Source organism: Periophthalmus magnuspinnatus, chromosome 22 (assembly GCF_009829125.3).
Source record: "Periophthalmus magnuspinnatus isolate fPerMag1 chromosome 22, fPerMag1.2.pri, whole genome shotgun sequence".
In the NCBI taxonomy this organism is placed as follows: Eukaryota; Metazoa; Chordata; class Actinopteri; order Gobiiformes; family Gobiidae; genus Periophthalmus; species Periophthalmus magnuspinnatus.
In genome coordinates, this window is record NC_047147.1 from 8861073 (window position 1) to 8880538 (window position 19466).

The window sequence follows — 19466 nt, forward strand, 5'->3', positions numbered from 1 at the left end:
TATATTGAACGATTAGTATTTATCATGACAGGGCTAATCAGTCCAGCAAGAAAATGGGTAGATTTTCACCAAAACACATAACATTTCATTATCTCTATGCAAACTACAACTACTCTATGAGCAACAGAAACACTCCAGGAGAAGCAATAGCACTCCTGAACAGAAAGTCTACAAAACTTACACAGCACAACAAAACATGACTAATGAGGAACCCCCAGAACAATGAGTGAGATTAAAAGTTTTGCCCCTAAAAGCAGCACCTCTCTGTGATGTTAATGTGAGGAGAGACCAAAGTGAATGGACCTGAGGGCAGAGGTAGTGGACGGTGCGAGAGCAAAGTCCAGGTTCTGAGTTCTCTCTGGACCTGAAAGTGGGCCATAGCATACTTCCTCTTTGTGTCGAACTACAACTACACACTTTGGTCCAAGTGTGTGCCCTATATAGTCATTACTGCACTGGTTACGTCTAAGCAAAGTGACCATTAGCAAATCACAGTAGTAAGTGCATGTCATCAACACTCGAACAAATGACATGGTGACCCTATTTTAGCATAATATTTCACTCCTTATGATTATTTTATGTTGTTCCAAAGAAAATAATTTAGACGGAACTTTGCCCCCGTCAACTCCGGGAATCGAACCCATGACCTTACGTTGAGGCGAAAGCAGTAACCACTCAAGAGAATCAACCACTTGGTCATAAAGTTAAGTAAAAAGCACCAAAATGTCACTGTTTTCCCAAATCTGAAATGATCTAAAACCAGTTTGTACCGAGTGATCAGACACGTGAAACGTTCAGAAGTTTACCAAATTAAAACATTTTTGCTCAAATATGGCGATAAAAGGACTCTGCTTCTGAATACTGGCGCAACTCAGGTAGTACGTCCACTCCCGTCCGTTGCACTGGTTTATATTCCCCCGAGTCCAGGCTCTGGTCCCTTGAGTCTACCACTAAAATAACGTGTACACCACATACGCCCTCACTGCTGCTTGTCCCTCATAGCGAGTCTACACAGGAGGAGGAGGGTCTAATGATATTCAGGCTTTGACCCATTTTAGGCATTTATTCTGCGTTCCTCTTGTCTCTCCCAGGCTTACCTTTTCACAGGCAGGATACAGCGCAGTTGGAAAATAGTCTTGGGAGGTGCTACAAAGACCTGCAGCCTGAGGGGGTGTGTTTGAAAACCTGTGCATTCTCTGCTTGTTTCGATACAAGCGCGGCAGCTGTTTGTTTACATCTGCACAAATAAGTGTTTTAGAGTTCGTGGAGCAAGGTGCAAGTGACAGGCGGCCATGTAGGATTTTTGTTACAGTCCAGTATAGGTGCTCAAGTTTAGGTTTCAAGGTTTTCCTGGTCTTTTCAACGTTCAGGGGACCATTTAACCATTCAGAGGAGATAATATATGGTTTGGGATTGTTAATGCTATGGCAACCGTCTTACTTTTTATCATCCGGAAAGCCATGGATAGAATAAACAAGGAAAATTATGAATGAACGATTAAACAAATGCTGAAGTGAAAGTAAAAAAAAGTATAGTAAGTATGGAGGACCTATACCAAGGCACTAGTCCTACGTTGCATTTATATAGGCTAGTAATATAAGATCATATACGCAAACTCCACTGACTTGTAGTTCATTAAAACGTTACACTTCTTGCAGTCAGTTTACCATTTTTAGTAATTTTATGTGGGACAGAACCTCTCAAAGCACTACATTAAATTTAACTCCTGTCTCCTTGACCCATTACTCAAAAATATTTTTTAATTTTAAATATGTTTCCACTCTCTTTTTCACTTTCGCTATCTAAAAACTATCCTTTCTTTTTGGGTCAGACACATTTCTTTGCACACTGTCTCGGAGTCGTCCTTATTGCAGCAGTGGGAGGACTAACCAGGTTTAATCCATCATGAGTATGTGGAGCATCGTCAGACGCTGTCGCAGAGAGGATCTATGTCGGGGTCAAGAGCAGGAGGCCTTGAGAAATACATGACAGGCGCTTACACCACGACTGCACTACTCTACAGCTACAAGAAGCAGTAGCCGTTTCAAACTCTGCCATAAGAGCATGTTGGGGATCCATTTAACATCGTCTGTGAAATAGAAACAAGAAAATAACCAGTAAAATGAAAAAAATTGCATTGGATGTTCTTCTGATTGCTACTTTTCATTCCTTATGGTACGTTGTTAGAGAGTTCTTTGCCTTGTACTTCATTTGCAGCAAAGTTCCATATTTGGAATTGCAACCACGAGTATCATAGCAACCAAAGAGCCAATCCCAATGAAGGCTGTTGAAGGTAATGACCTGGTTGGGAACTGGAACTGGTTGCCAACGCTAGCGGGAGCAACCTCGGGGAAGAAGGTGCACGATTTGTCTCTTATTAATGTTCATATCTTGATTCACGGACATTAGCGAAATAAAAACACCCATGCTCACTTTCTATTTGAAATGTGGCAGCTAGCAGGTTAGCTATGTCTATTTATATATACAGTCTATGGATAAGACTCAATCCCAATAAGGACCTGTATGTTATACTATGGACGAGGGGGGGAACAAAGGGGTCTGTTGTCCCGAGTACCACGGTCTTATAGCCCAGAATCGGACCTCTGCTTATTAATTTATATTAGAGGGGGGTCCAAGAGAGCCCTCCAGCCCCAGACCCCCAAATTTCGGTCAACCGGCCTGCTACAGATACGTAAACCACACTTATGTTGAATTTCAGGTCATAGTTTGTTGTAATGGCGTGAACTGAATAGGTTTGTCTTGCTGTTTAATGAAAGAAACCATAAATATATACAATACCATCAGTAGTAGTAATCTATTTGCGTACATACTGTGTTTCAACAGTTATAAGCCGGTTATCAAATCAATAAAAGTAAGTATTGGGCAAAAACAGCAATCAAAAGTCTTAAAAAGTGCAGAAGAGGAAAGAAAACAAGATTTATAATGTTTATAAATAAGGATGATGCATGGTTTATTTAAATTGTGTTTTGGTCGAAGTTCAGATGCAGATAAATAGGCTTGTAATAGGATGATTCTCACAATGTTTGGATAGCAGACAAGCTTTTAAACTCTGACTCGTAAAAACAGAAGAAATAGTATGGTATTACGCAGCGGGACAATGCATTTAGAGAAACAAGAGGGGTCAAAAGTGTTATTTAGGTTCCCACTATTTTCTTCTGGCTTTACAATTAAGATAAGTTTGTCCCAAAAGAATTCAAAGTACTTAGCTAACAGTTTATAAAAATACAACCTTACAAGTATGTTAAAAAAACAAACAAATTGCTTTCTCTGGTCACATCTGCATTGTCCAAGTGTCCCAGTGTATTACCTGATGTATTCAAATGACTCTGACAATTTAAAGGCATTTAATTATGCAGCTGAAATGATTATTGGCATAAACAAACATGGCGGTGGTGGGGGGAGATTGGCAGCTTGTAGCAGGCGGTTATTACACATTGTCTTCAAAGATGGAGGAGGAAGTGAAATACAAGGTTTGCATTATGAGAAGCAGCAGGTGTTGTATATGTGCTTAGTTACAGGGTGAATTTATATGGCAGGGACCAAATGCTCGCGTTTATCCAAAGAGATGTGAAGAGCTAGATGGATTTACATTACCATAAGAAGTCTGACTTATACTAAAAATGTGCCAAATTAACCATGACTGTATAAAGAAGTGAGTGTGATGTTACCCATAGCGTTCGGCTCCAGTCAAATGAAGCTCATCAAGGCCAGAACTTGTAGGGCGAAATCCATATTTGGAGCGACGTTGTTGAAGGTAACGTCCCTTCCCACCCCTTTCCCATTAGTTTTGCAGGGGACGGGCGCTTAGCAAAGTTGCCGTCACAAAGTTCGAGTGACAAAGTTGGCGTCACAAAATTCGAGTCACAAAGTTCGAGTCATAAACTTCGAGTCATAAACTTCGAGTCACAAAGGTCACGTCACAAAGGTCACGTCACACACTTCAAACCACAAAGGTCGCGTCACAAATTTGGCATCACAAAGTTCAAGTCACAAAGGTCGAGTCACAAAGTTGGCGTCACAAAGGTCGAGTCACAAAATTCGAGTCACAAAATTGTTCAAATCACAAAGGTCGTGTCACAGATTTGGCGTCACAAAGGTCGAGTCACAATGGTCGAGTCACCAAGGTCGAGTCACAAAGGTCGAGTCACAAAGTTCCAAAGTTCGTGTCACAAAGTTCTGCTTTTACAACACAGTCCTACATTTTGGAGGAAAAACAAAACTTACAAATTCATAAGAATAAAATTGGTAAAGAGTCACATTTACCCTTTTTTTTTCCATGTTCAAGGCACTCAAAGTACTTTACATCAAAACACACAGTCATACAGCAGTGTCTTGCTCAAATACACAACAACAGTATTCATCTGTAGGAGCTGGAATCGCACCGCCAACCTGTGTGTGTGTGGAACTGACTGCTCTAAAAATGATGTTTTGTCGAGAGCGAGATTCAAACTGTCAACCTTCAGATCAGTGGACAAACACTCTACAAACTGATCTACTGTCTCCACTTAATCAACCTTCATTGTTGCACCAAGCTGGGTCCAATCCAGACAAGGTATAACGTCAAACACATCTACTTTTCTACTTTCCAATATAATCGTCTCAGTGCTGGCTAACACCTGTGTAACTGTAGTATGTGCATGTGCTTTGATCGACAGTTCGCTCTTTCTGTCTGGAGGCCTTTTAACACCCCTGAACACAGCAGACGATGATGCATGCTCCAATTACAGCCTTTTTCCCATAATAAGATGAAATGTTAAAACCGCCGATGCAACTAAACATGTGATAATTGGCGTAAAACCTTATGGGAGCCTGTCAAAAAAATGTCATCAACTTTTATCTGAGGAACTCACCAGAGAGAGGTGTGACTGAACCGGTTTAAAAACAGCTATGGTAATTAAAGGCGCTGTACCCTTTTTTCCCCCAGGTGTTTGAGCAAAGTTTGTCTTGCCCCAGTACAGACCGCTCGCTTGAGGTCAAAATGAGCCAGCTGCGTGCTGTCTGCATCTAATTATAAAGCGGTTTATTGTCCGTTAATCAGGAATTACCCTTTGCATGCTACTTGCTTTATCATCATGGCTAACCTTGCACTGTTTTTGTGAAAAGTAAAGGTAAAATAAAAGAGGAATAACTTTTTAAACACTGCAAAATGTTTAAAATGAACTGAAGACTGTAAAAAAGGAAGTAAAGAGCCTTTAAATACACAAAAAATACACAAAATCGCAGCAAATTGACATATTTCTATTGAAGAACCTGTATTATTCTGGAGGCTTTGCATGACACATATCTTGATAACTAGACAGTCCAAGTATAATGTAAGGATCATTTCTTTCAATTTCCAAAACCACCTCTATGAAATGCGTGTTCGAACCCTGGCAACATCTCCAGTGCAGTCATAGTTTATGTAATATCACACTCTGATAGCTTTGTCTCTCCATCGCAGGCAATATCAAACCATTATTTTGTCCTGGCGAGATAGAGACAGTTATGCTGCAGTCCACTGGTCTGTAGGCGCCCCGGGCAAAACAGATCCTTCTACTGGTAACAACAGGAAAGTAAGCTCCACCGATGATAACCAGTACGTATTATAGAGTACAGTATATAGGAACAAATAGTGTACTGTGTAAAATAAGACTCAAGTTTAAATTTCGGGGCTGGAGGCAATTGCGGTAGTCGTCCGTCAAGTCCAATTTTGCCTCTATAGTTGCAGAGAGTTGCTCGGAGTAGCTTGGTCTTTCGAGGGCTCATTTCTAGCAAAACCATCTCATATTCAGAGCAGAGAGGCCGAGAGATACAGCAGCAAATATAAAGCAGGTCCACTGGTTGTTATGGTGAAATAGTGGGGTTGTTTGGATATTCTCAGACCACTTTTAGTGTTTTGCAGTGAGGGGGATGTTAAAAATAAACAACCACCATTTTTTACTTAACTAATCAATATTAATGTTAGTTTCGAAAGTATAGTTGCACATTTGAGTATCGAAACTGGAAAAATACAGAAACGAGACAAAATTGTGGTCTGGATATCAGAACTACTCTATAGTTTATATTATATTTTACTATTATAAGTTTTTGTTGAAAATTACATTCTATCGTCTATAAAAAGTGTGTTTATCATCATTGTGATACTGAAATTATATAGTATCAAGCATTTGCCTTCCTTGGAATTGAGTATCATAAACTATAATTCCTACTAAAATACGCAACCAAAAATGAATAAAAAAAATAAATAAATTATGTTCTGCATCTAACAAATGCAAATATGAATCTACTTATTATTTCGAACAGCCCACGGGGGTGACAAGAACACAGCAGCATAATAAAAACTACAGACCGGAGGAGGAATACTTAATGATAAATATAGTAATACTGTATAGTACAAATCATATCTTCACCAATAGGATTTCTTTCAAAGTTGTGAATCTGCTGTACGACTGCTTGATGAATATTACATTAATAAACCAAAGACAAAAAAAAACAGATTCTCTCCTAAAACCCCGCTATGTCACAAAACACTTCTACAGTAGACATAATTATGAGACTTAACAGTTTAAAAAAAATACCAGAATAACAACACACTTTTGGGCCAATGACAAGATTTATCTACTCCAGCAGCGTCACGGCAGAACCAAAACAACCTCAGTGAAAATTCAATTAGCGTCTCTTTCAGACTGGCTCTTTGGCTGAGACGCTTCGGTGAGGGCTGCTTCCACTGCGGACCCCTCAGAGCCTGGGTTAATAACATGTCCCAGTAGAATGCTTTGTTTTAGAGTCCTACCCTCCCCATCTCTCTCTCTTATGCACACACAAACACACACACGCACGCACACACACACGCACACAACCTAATGATATCCCACACACCTCTTATCTGGACTGGCCACAGTTTTAGTTCAATTAGCGACGGTAATTAGCGTAGCCACCCCACAAACACACTGCCAGAGGAGACTCCAGACTATTAGCATCATTGGCCTGTTACTACGCAGTTGTTTGTCAGATATATTTAAGCTTATTTACTTACCATTTTATCATTTTTCTGTTTCTGTTTTTTCGGGGGACAGTGAGACGTGGGAGCCTCAGTCTGTACAGTTTAAGAGACATTTACTACGGCTCTGGCTGATGTAAAACCTGGTCCTAGTTGATGGGTTGTTTCTGTAGCACTACACAGAGGATTGTACTATGAAGATGGCTGAACTTATCCTGATAATTTATTTTTTTGGATAGACTAACCCAGATATGTGCGTTTCTGGATAAGTGGTACTACGCAGCGGGTTTACAGTTCACTCCATGTAGTTTTTAAACGTGTACAGATTATAACAGCGTGTATTTCGTGTAATGCTGTATGATTCAATAACGTCTGGGAATAACCTGCAGAAGATGAATGTTTTAAGTGTCATCCCTCTTCAGAAATCTGTGCACACTCATAAAAGAATATACGGCGTCTCCCTGCTCCTCGCTCTCGCTCTCCGGCCTCAGGTCACGGCAGCTGGATTGTCGTCTCCGATTGGTCAAAGAGTTTTCTTGGGAACGTAACCTAGTGCGGAGCAGGTTGTGAGATCAGGATAGAGGTCATCAGAGATCTACCCTGATGGAACGTGATCCAGCTTCATAGTGCTGCTAAACTATCCCAGAAGTTACCTCACCAAACCTCTAATCCAGCGTCACAGTACAGGTCCCTGGTCTTACAAAACCTCCTGGAATATCAGTTTTGCTCTTGAGACGGGAGACAAAGTCAACTTTCTAACGTTTGCATACTGAGAAGTCACCTCTGCAGGATCCAGATATTGCATCATAGTTTCATAAGTGAGACTGGCCCCAGCAAAAACCAGCAAAAAGTTATGAGGAGGTTTTTGTTTCTATAGTGTAAATAACACATTGAGAAAGTTTAAATTTAAAACTGTGTGGGCATATTCATTTGAATAGTTCTTTTATTTCATAACTCTGGGAAAGTAGTTTATCTTGATAAAAGTTGGCCTACTGCAAACAAAATGTTGCAGTGACTTTTCAAAATGAAACTACCTCATCTCTGACCCTGGACCAGCTCTGGTCCCTCCAGCTCCGCAGCAGCTCATTTGTGAATGAAAAGAAGCTTCATTTGAAAAAAACAAAAGCCAAGCCTCTTACACAGACTCGCTCATTACTTTCCATTGGAGCCCGTTAATTGGTTTACAGATCTTTTGCTGCTTTTCAAAGTGTGTAGCTAATAGCTAAAGTCATTTGGCTTCGCTGTTCAGTAGAAAATGTGAACAATAAAGCAACTTCCAATTTAAGAGACTGGCTGAATACCATTAAGCTTAAAGTAAAACTAACTCTGCACCAGTCTATGCTGCACTTATGGCCCAATTAGTCCTGGTTTTGTTGGAACTGCGCTCTTACAATTTAAAAATAGATCTTACGATCACAATTGAACCTGGGTTGCCAGTGCCATAACCTGCATATCAAGGACACATATAGGCTCTTCTCATTCTCAGTATATGGACAGGCCTCAGGTGAAAGCTCAGAACCTCCACAATTCACTCACTGAACTTAGAACATAAACAACGTGGCCATCATGTCCAATTTGTTGTAATTAACAGAAAAAAGATTGCTTTACAATTGTCATTAGTAAGAGCTAAATACGATTTGAGCATATGCACCTATCACCTATATCTCCTCATGTTTATGAAATTTTAAATAATAATTGTACATACGGTTCTATTAAATGATCAATTCTCAACCAATATTATACAACATTCTATATGAAACATGAAACCTTGATAATATCGCTGAAGCTAAAGATGACAGAAAAACAACATCCCTACAGTTCTGTCCATTAACCATCTTATCACTAACTGAACCCAGCGAATCTCCATCATTTAAGAGATTAGAGCAGTGGAGATAAGGACACGTCATGCCGCGCTCGTATCTACAAATATAAAGGCAGAAGTAATAATTTGGCGCGACGCTGGGACCGTAAGCTCCATTTGGCAGGGGCATACATCTCATTGTAACTTTAGACGTCCCTCCGAGGGCAACTTTAATGATGTGATGCCACCGCCATTTGGGTCGTAACGCGCCACTGTAGCCTCCTGATAAAACCGCTTCAAAACAAGGCAACACAACCGGTCTGCTGGTTCCCTCAGTCGGAGCAGATAGTGGAACACGCTCACTTCTCAGCGCTCCAAAAGCCAAGGAGAAGATCTAAATTGGATCTCTGCTTTTGCCCCCGACGTAGAATAGGGAGAATAGGAGGTAAGGCTGAAAAAGTATAGAAGGTGAGACGGTGGAGAGGGGGAGGAGAGGAGGGGAGCGGTGATTTCCAAAGCAAACTAAAGCTTTTAACACAGACAGAAGAAGATGTACCGAAACAGTCACAAGTGCACTATAAACATACATATATATACACATACGCAGTGTTTGTTTATCTTTGATAGCGACATGATTATGTTTAATAGCATCCCCCTCACACACGCTCATCCAGATTGTCTATTCAGAAATGGATTTAATTGAGCTAGCTGCTTACGTCAGCCTCTCCATGTGCTATTCACCACCTTGGTCCAAAACAAGTCAATAATTCTTTGCCGTAATCGCTGGCATCTTTCCCTGCCAGATAGCAAAAGGTCATTTAATTAATCTCTGGCATCTTCAGTTTTCTGTTTTATTCTGTATTGGTTGAAATTTACATATTCTTGTGTGTACTTTGATTGTATTGCTGTTTTTTTTCCCGCTTTCATCCGTTCTTGATGATTAGGATATGTCTATTCTATTTAATTTTATTCTCGTAGCACATTTCAGCTGCGAAACAAATACACAGATGGTACGAAACTTGGGGAAAGAACAATAAAATGCTAAGATCCTGTGTAGCTAGTGTTAAATGCCAGGGAGGAGAGGTGAGTTTTCAGTCTAGTCTTTCAGTCTAGACGATCTGAGATCTAGTAATAATCCAATACACTCATGACTTCTTTCTTTCTTTCTTTCTTTCTTTCTTTCTGTCTTCTTTATCTTTATTCATACAGGATACAAACAGAAAAACAAGCAAAACAGATAAGTATATAAGTCCATATAAAACACTAAAAACAGGAGCCAGATTATTACCAACGTGTCCAGTTTTGCTTTTTCTTGGAGTGTATTCCATTTTTGTGACGCAGAACTGCTAAAAGCCTCTTTTCCAACTCTGCTTTGGTGCTGCTAGTGCTTACCCTTACGCAGTCATGTGATGTGATATTAAATGTTGTGATTAACAAACAGGTGAGGTATTCTGGCAGTTTTTGAAGTAGTCCCGCATAGATACATTTCATCCAGTGCTGCTCTCCTCTAACAGACAGTGATGGCTGGAAATGGGGAAAGAGCATTTGAATTATATGCTGTTAAAGTCTGGAACAGTCTTCTGGAAGATGTGAGATGGCCGACAAAGTTATATTTTTTTACTTTCTTTGCTAGCGCTTATTATTGTACTGTCATTTCAACACATGTTCTGTAAAGCACTTTGTATTACAACAGCCAATAGGTGGAAGTATCAGCTTTATTTTGTACAATTCTATATTTGCAGCTGTAAAACCCCTCACCACACACTTTATACACTTTTCTCACACAGGCGTTAACATTTTCTCACATTTCTCTCTTGTTTAAACTCTCTCAAAGTTCAAACACTTCGTAGGCGCCTTTGTCGGTGCAGAACATTTCATCGACATTGTGGGTTTTGTCGGGGAGAAAACAAATTGCAAACATACAGCACTTCAGAGTCACACTGCGATCCAACGTTTATGTAAATTTGACTGATGGACAATGGTCTACAGTCCCTCAGCCAATCAGGACGCAGAACACAACGCACGCTGTAAAAAAACATGCAAAATTGTACAAAAAAAATCTGTGAAACAGCAAGAATGCGAAAGGTGAACCACGATATAATGAGGGACAACTGGACTTTGTTTGTAGCAATATGGCGTCAGTAATATATCACTTGGTTAAAGAATTTCGAAGCTGCGAAATCGTAGAAAATAACCCGCCTGACATGATTAAAAAAACAAAAACTGAAGTGCGATATATTGCTGAAGTAAATATAGACGATTAACGATAATACTGACTCAAACCACAAAGCAGAATTATCTAACATGTATTGAATAAATTGATGTACTATTTAACATGACCTAATAACGTTGGTTTCAGCAGCGTTCAGTGGTCGCCTCCCTGTGACATGTACACACACAGACACACACACAGACACACAGACACACAGATAAGTGGTGTGTGAAGCGGGGAGCGATAGTGTCAGGCCGGTCTACAGATTAGAGCAGCTCACTACAGTAAAGAGCACGAGCAGACACAGACCTGAGCGCAGAGACAAAGATGCTCCACAACAAGGCACAGATAGGACTAAACAGCACTTTATCCAGCCTCAGATAAAGCTTTATGACCCTTCACAGGCACCGTAGTCTCCTCCCTCCCACGGTGAAGCTTCAGGATCACATCACCGAACACCACCAGTAATCAATGTGCAGGGTTTATACTGCGCTATGATCAACAAACACGTTTTAATCAACGTTGTTTTTTTTTTTTGCAAGTTATTAACGGGAATATATTGTGCAAAATTACCTTTAATGAGCTTTTTACCTTGTTATAATGGTATTCTCTCATCATTAGCGAAGAAATGGAACTCAATGGTTCAGTTTAGTTGGATTTTATAAGGAACAAAATGTAACATGGTGATCTACATAGGGTCACATTTTTTGGTATTTTTTTTATGTTGTGACCAGAAAAAAGCATATTGTGTCTTCATTAAAGGTCCTATATTACACAAAACTGACTCTTGTGAGGTTTAAGTCATGTTATAATGTTGTTAACTCCTCAAAAACAGACCTGGAGCTGTGTTTTGTTTCATTCACACATGTTTGAGTAACACTTTATTAGTGTGTGTATATTTCCAAAGTTCAAAATGCTCTGTTCCACCTTGTGATGTCATGAAGCGGTGGTTTTCGAGCTACCTTTTACCTTTAGTTCAATATCCAAATTAATTAAGTGAAGATGTACGGAGTTAAAGAACCCAGTGGAGCACTTCCTGTATTATTAAAGAGTGTTTTCAAAGAACTCTAAAGCCTAAATATGCACAGTTTGCGTATTAAACATGTGTGAATGAAACAAAACAGAACTCCAGGTATATTTGTGATAAGGAAACAACATTATAACACAGAAAATAGTGTAAAATGGGCCCTTTAAGTACTTCATCACGTTATATAAACAGTGTATCTGGATTGGGATCAGAACAAAAAAATGTAACATGAAGTGTGTTGCCTGAGGACACAATGTCAGAGCAGAGTGGGAAACGACCCTTTCTGTTAATGGCTCAATGCATTACCTTATATGCAGGTAAAACACTTCTAAAACTATTAATAATTCACACTTCAATTTTATGCTAAAAATGAAAGAAGGCACTGCTTAAATCAAGAGCAAACTTTTAGAGAAATACCCAAGATAATATAGTTTAAACTCCTACAGAGGAAGTGCTCTAAAGAGTATCTGAGGACAATGGTGTAGTGGATTATCTGCTGCTGCTCCCGAGGCTGTGACCTGCTGCAGCGCGGGGCCCCTCAGATACATGGCCCCTGTCACAGAGAGGGGCCCAAACTCCACTCTCCCTCACCACCATAACTCCTCACCAGGACTACACTGCTGTCTGCATTCAGGACCGATTCCTCACAGGTAGAGTACAGCGCCGGTCTGCTACCCCGAGCCACGGTTGCCAAAAATACTCTTGATTGTTCTTACGTAACTATGAATAAAATATATGGATCTAGTCTGAGTACGATTCAGTCACTGATGTACTAAATGAGCCAATACAAAGTACAAATACACAGGAAGAAGAGCATCTAGCAAATACCAACCTTATTATTATTGCCATAATTATTGTCATTATTATTATTATTATTATTATTGTCATTATTATTATTATTATTATTGTCATTATTATTATTATCGTCATTATTATTATTATTGTCATTATTATTATTATCATCATTGCCATTATTATTATTATCATCCTTGTCATTATTATTATTATCATCCTTGTCATTATTATTATTATCATCATTGCCATTATTATTATTATCATCATTGTCATTATTATTATTATCATCATTGTCATTATTATTATTATTATTGTCATTATTATTATTATCATCATTGTCATTATTATTATTATCATCATTGTCATTATTATTATTATTATTATTGCCATTATTATTATTATCATCATCGTCATTATCATTATCATCATCATTATCATCATCATCACCACTATTATTATTATGGTCATCATCATCATCACCACTATTATTATTATGGTCATCATCATCATCACCACCATCACCATCACCATCACCATCATCATTATTATCATTATTATTATTAAATTCTAAAACATATCATAAAACAGATGTATTCCCTCTTTTATACTGGACGACTATGTGTTGGCTGTAGGAAAAAAGCTGTGGAAGCATTTGGAAAATTTATGAATGTGAATATAACAATGTCCCAAAGGGCCTGTGTAAGCAGGGAACAAGAAAGAGTCATGGGGTGACCATTTAAACTACAACCTCCTCTGCAGTTTGAAAATCGGGGAGGTTTAAAGGCGCTGTACCTGATTATTCCCATGCTTTTGAGCTCAATTTTCCCAGTACAGCTTGAGGTCAAAATAAGTCTGCTGCTAAGTCTGTCTGCATCCAATTAAGAGTTTTCTTGTTTGATAACCAGGAAGTGTGTGAGTTGTTGTTAGGCTGACCTTGACAGAAAAACTCCTCTTTGGCCTGTGAGTTGTGAAAAGCACTTAGAAATTTAAAATGAACTTGTTTTTAAGACAGTAAAAATCAGGTACAGCCTTTGAAAATCCCCAAAATAATTTTAAAAAAGCATTTATTTTCTGTTCTCAAAAACGCAAAACATGTAAAACTGCATTGTCATGTATATTAAGGAAGCAAAATGTCTAATTATGTCACTGCAGGGCCACCGTACGTGAACATTATGAGTCTGAGGTGTGCGTTACATACGTGCAGCATAAGTACATTTCTTTCGAGTGGAGCTTCAGTTACTGTGAATATTTCCTGGAGTGAGTGAAGCCACAGAATTTGAGGGACACTCCGTCTGCCAAGAGCCCAGAGGGGAGTCCAGCTATTGGGACGAATCCTGCAGAGACCCGGCCAGCACTGGGACAGCACAGATCCGGAGCCAAGTGAACACTGTCCCACAATTAATTAAACTTTCGCAAACCAATATTTAATTACGTTCAAGCGAAAATCAATTTGAAAACTACAGTTAAGGAATTAATTTGACAGTCACAACTTTTAAACGTCCGACTTATGTGGAAAACTGGAGTGTTTTTAAAGTTATAGAGTGGAATTTGACAGTGGGGAACCAACACCTGCTTGTCTCCATGGTGTTATCCGTCTTACATTTATTCAATTATACGTTTTAATCTCTAAAAATACCTTTGCTTGCCTCTCCACAGATCTAACCTGTTAGTTTGACTTGTCTTTTACAGAGATAGATAAGATTAATGCTATATTTTGGAGCATTTTAAGCCGAGTATCATCACTTCTATAAAAGACAAGCAGCTGACAGAACCTCCAGCAGAAAATTTACGCAGTGCAACTTTAAAGACCAACTTAAAATGGTCTGTTTCTTCAAAAGTTATGTATCATATTTCTAAAGCTCTAACTTTGAGATAAGTTTAAAGGTTTTGGTCTTATAGCAGGAGTGATGCTCAAACACAGCTGTAGGCTAAAATCAAAAGTTCACTGTATCTTCGACTCTGGTTCATGGAAAATCTGATTCTTCTCAGAGTCCGGCTGATACAGGTATTTTTCTGACCCAGCGCAATCCACCACCGATATTTCTCTTCAGCGTAGAGTTTGGGATTTGGCAAAGCTCCCGTTTATTACACTACGATTATCAACGCGATTTATGGAGGCGTAAAATGCTAAATGTTTATTCTATTTTAAATTATGCCTCCCATCACAAGATATAATTCTACAATAAAAAGCATAAAAACAGGAAAATAGGGTATACTTGAAAAAATAAAAGCCGTTTTTTTTCAGCAGACCGTAAAACAGGGGGAAGAGAGCTGTGTGATTGACTTGGAAAGAAAGTTGAAAACCTCTTTGAAAAGCATTTGAATGTGGTGGTGCCAAATTGCTTTTTTGCACAATGTCACAGTTGGCCATTGTTGTATGTTCTGTTGTTGACTGGGCAAAAGCCATTTTAAAGCGATGCGCGAACACACCGTGACAAAGAAAGAAATGTATTTACAGCTGAAACAATATAAAAAGTTGATGTCATCTTTTTTTTTTTTTTAGGCTAAATCACCATTTCAGTTTCATCATGATTCATTAGACCTATTACTGAAATGTCTATGAGAGATAATAAAGGTCCTGTCTTATGCAAAATTAACTCTTTATGAGCTTTAATCCATGTTATAACGCTGTTCAGTTGCACTTCCTGTATTACCACATGACATCACAAAGCGGAACAGAGTGTTTTTCATTTAAGAGAAGAAAAGATCTGTGTGTTAAACATGTGCGAATGAAACAAAACACAACTCCAACAATGTTTTTGATGAGGAAACGACACTATAAAACACATCAGAAAGTAGCGTAAAATGGCCCGTTTAAGCTGTTTGCTTCTTCTGATTGGTTAAATCCACCTGCTACTCGCTCACAGCAGGACCTAGACTGACCAACAGCAGGAGAGGGCAGCGGGAGCACTTGAGAGAAATGTGTCACCATCAGTGTGAATGTGAGTCACCATGACGACATCCTCAAAATAGCAGATCATTACAGGATCAACTGATAACTACAGGTTTACTGACACATCGCTGAGTCCAACTAGCATTTATTTTTCTAGTTTAAGTGTTAGATCTTGTATAAGCAGCATAATTGTTGTTAGTGATGGATTCAAAATATATATTCAAGTTATATGATGTTATCTCACTGTTCATTTTAAAGGTACTGAAGGTACTGTAATGTAACTGTAGTTACTATAATCATTATATTCATTTCAACTATGTAAACTATGTAATCTGCACTAATGTTTGTTCTTGAGTCTTGCAGAAAATGTCTTTTGAAACTTGCAGGATCCCACGGGAAGAAGGTTACTCTGAAACCCTGAAACAGAAACATCTTGGGAATGACCTTTGCAAATGCAAAAACAAAATATATTTCTCTGTGAATCTCGTCATATGTTTTTACACTGTTTGCAAAGTATGTAAAGTATGTCCCCCATCCCTTGAGAATGCATTTGTAACTAGGGTCCCTAACTAAATAAAAGGAGGAGAAAGACGGTGGAGACTTCAGAAAGGAGGGTGGTTGTAAACTGAAGGTTTTGCCTCCCCGCTCTTTCTCCTCAATATTGAGACAAAATAATCTCTCTTGTCTTCTCTTCTCTTTTGAACTGTAATATAGGTTAAAAAGGTGAACCTATCAACTTGGTCCTTCGAGCCGGATCCCAATATACCGGAGGACTCCAGCGGATGTCGGAGACCCAGGAGAGACTGTGGCCACAGCATTTGAGACCTTTTCCAGGACTGGTCTCTTCGATATCTTTTGGAGTCTAAAGGTTGACGGGATACCGAGGGAGAGAGACGAGACGAGTGAGTAAGTCTTGCTTTAAAAAAACGGTATGACTGGGGGTCATACTTTACTGTCATGGCATAAAGTTGTGAAAATATGAACCTTTAGTTGTTCCACAATGTGAAAATTATAGCACTGCAACGCAAAGTTCAAGAACAGTGGGAAATTAACATACAATCAAGATAAATGACAACTACTACTTACTACTACTACTACTTACTTTCATTGTGGTGCCACTTCTGATTAAGTGGGAATCCTATCATTTAAATGTTGAATCTGAGACTTTTTCGGCGCTAAAACATGATATAAAGTAGGTTCATTTGTGTAAAATGTTTAAAGGTCACGTGACCCACAAGTCGACACCGCGCTGAATCTCCGGAAGGCTTTAAAACGGCTTTGTAGTCCCTGTAAAAGTTATTTACTGTCAAGACTGGCAGCCCCATGCAAAATAATACAACCCAGATGATGATGGCAGTTCCCACGGCAACTTCCAGAATAAGGTGGATAAAGATTTACAATAAAATTTAACACAACACTGTCAGCAGAGTAAAGTTATGAGGCTGCAAAACTTTGTACATATCCACAGTCAGAGCCACTAATTGTGCGATGCAGCATATGGACAAGGATAAAAAGCAGCTAAAGTGATTTCAGGATATTATAGAACTGCATTTATAAACTTCACCTTGAATAATAAGGATGCTAGGAGTGCATAAGAGACGTGAGGAACAACCTTGGACCACTGCAAAAGATTCAAAATGAACTAGTTTGGTTTTTCACATCTTTAAGACAGTAAAAATCAAATACAGCGCCTTTAAGCATGATACATCCTCATAAGTATTAGCGATCACGGTTCAAATTCAATTGGCTCATCGGATCAATACAACCTCTACGCCTTACGCTCTCCCGTCCACCCGTCAGCACAAGAACGCCACAGTCCTGGAGTACCGTCTTGTTAAGTGATTTCCGTTGACTGCGTATTGACCAGCTTTGAACTTCCTTCAGAGCGGCGTCCGTGTTATCGACAGCTGCCGCAAATCTCTCCGCCAGTGTGTCAAACAGATGGTTCAATACTAAAAACAAGCCAATATTTACTAATGACTCATGTTTTTAATATTTTTCTTAATCTGTTGTAGTTTTATTCCATCATTGGCTTCCTCAGAGTGGGTGGTTTCGGGTCTGTGGCCAAATCGAGGCTCATCCATCTGAAGGGTTTTCAAAGAGTACGGCTAAAGTCTATTTTATCTGCGGCTCTTTAAGTTGGGGGTTATCTGTGTTCGGTCCCATCAGGAGGTCACATTCACGCAATTATCAGCAGAATTAGCGTTTTAGTACGTTAATTAGCTTTTCAATCGAGGCTCTGAGATATTTCTGTGCTGTAATGAAGTAAAAGTAGTAAAAGTGCTGTACTTCAGTCTACATTTTAGGCATTTGTACTTTACTTAAGTTGATTTTAATGCTGATACTATTTTACTTTTACTTCACTACATTTAAGAGTGGGTATCTGTACTTTCTACTACTCCTTTCTACTTTTAACTGGACTGAAAACAAAAGTATTTTTTTATTATTGCTTGAGATCTGCTGAAAAGGGGTGTATTTTTAATCATAATTTGAGCAAACTAAAAAACACAAATAAAACTCTTGCATAAAAATATCGATTCAGTTGTTTCTGTTGAACAAATTTAGTATAAATCTTTATCAAAATCACTACATTTAAAGCTTTATTAGACCTCAAAATCTGCACAAAATATAATCTAAGTACATTTTTGAGCAGGTACTTTCATTCTTTCATACTTTTACTTTGCGTACTTGAGTATTTATTTGCTCCAGTATCTGCACTTTTACTTAACAAACTTGAATACTTCTTCCACCACTGCTGCTAATGTCAAATATCAAGATAAAGAAAGTTCAATATTTGCATTTAAACGCTTGAGACGACTAAAGATTGTTCAGGAGAAAAGCATCGTCAGCTGTTCGGGGACTGCAAACAAAGCATTATACGAGCTAACAAACCCAATTTATGAGACATTACGTATATAACTGGTTAAAAAAAAATAAAAAAAGGTTACGCAACAAAAGAAAAATGCACTTTTAAAAAAAAAAATAGCTCAAATGGCAAAATGAGACCATAACACAAAATGAATTCCATATTAGTTTTTAGAAATGACAGCACAAACTACATTTAAAACAGCAAAGCAAACATGATAGAGGGGTGGGGGTATGCTCCACTGTTAAACGAGCACCCACATTGAACACCTTAGCACCCCCCCTTAAGCTCCTCCACCTAAAAATGTCTGGATCTGCCTCTGTCTTCACCCCACATCTCGATAAAAGTTTTCTATAAAACTTATAACGCCAATAACAGCCGCATATTGAGGTAAAGAGGTCGTTTCAGCTCAGATTCATCACAAACCAGGTGTTCAGCTGCAGCCCTCATTAAGTGTATCAGTCCAGCTCCTTCGCTCACAAAAAGCCCAATTTAGCCCAAACCTAATGGAATCACCTTAAAGACCGTGGAGTCACTGTCTCTGAGGCGTGACTGTAATCAGAAAGTACAGAGCGGCTCCGACTTTACAAAGAGAAACTGTTCAGGACGTCATAGTCACACGTGCAAAAGCTCAGCGGCTATTTTTATTAGATATACTTGTTAAATACGTAGCTTAATAGCCCAGAGGATGTAATGCAGATAAGAGTGGAGGAGTATAACACTGAGGTTCCTCCAAAAACTGCATTATAAAAGAAGATTTGAAGGACTAGCCTAGAGCGACTTATACTTTTCACACCAAGTACCTCAGAAAACAAGGCTGTTCTAGGTCTGAACTAGGATTAAAACAACCAGATACTTGCTATAATTGTTCC

The 19466-nt window shown here is 38.9% G+C and overlaps 1 protein-coding gene across 1 annotated transcript in view; it reads right to left on the reverse strand.

Annotated features, from left to right (window-relative positions):
* The window catches only part of atrn (attractin), a 162274-nt gene that overhangs the window by 10350 nt on the left and 132458 nt on the right, over positions 1-19466 (reverse strand). The window lies entirely within an intron of this gene.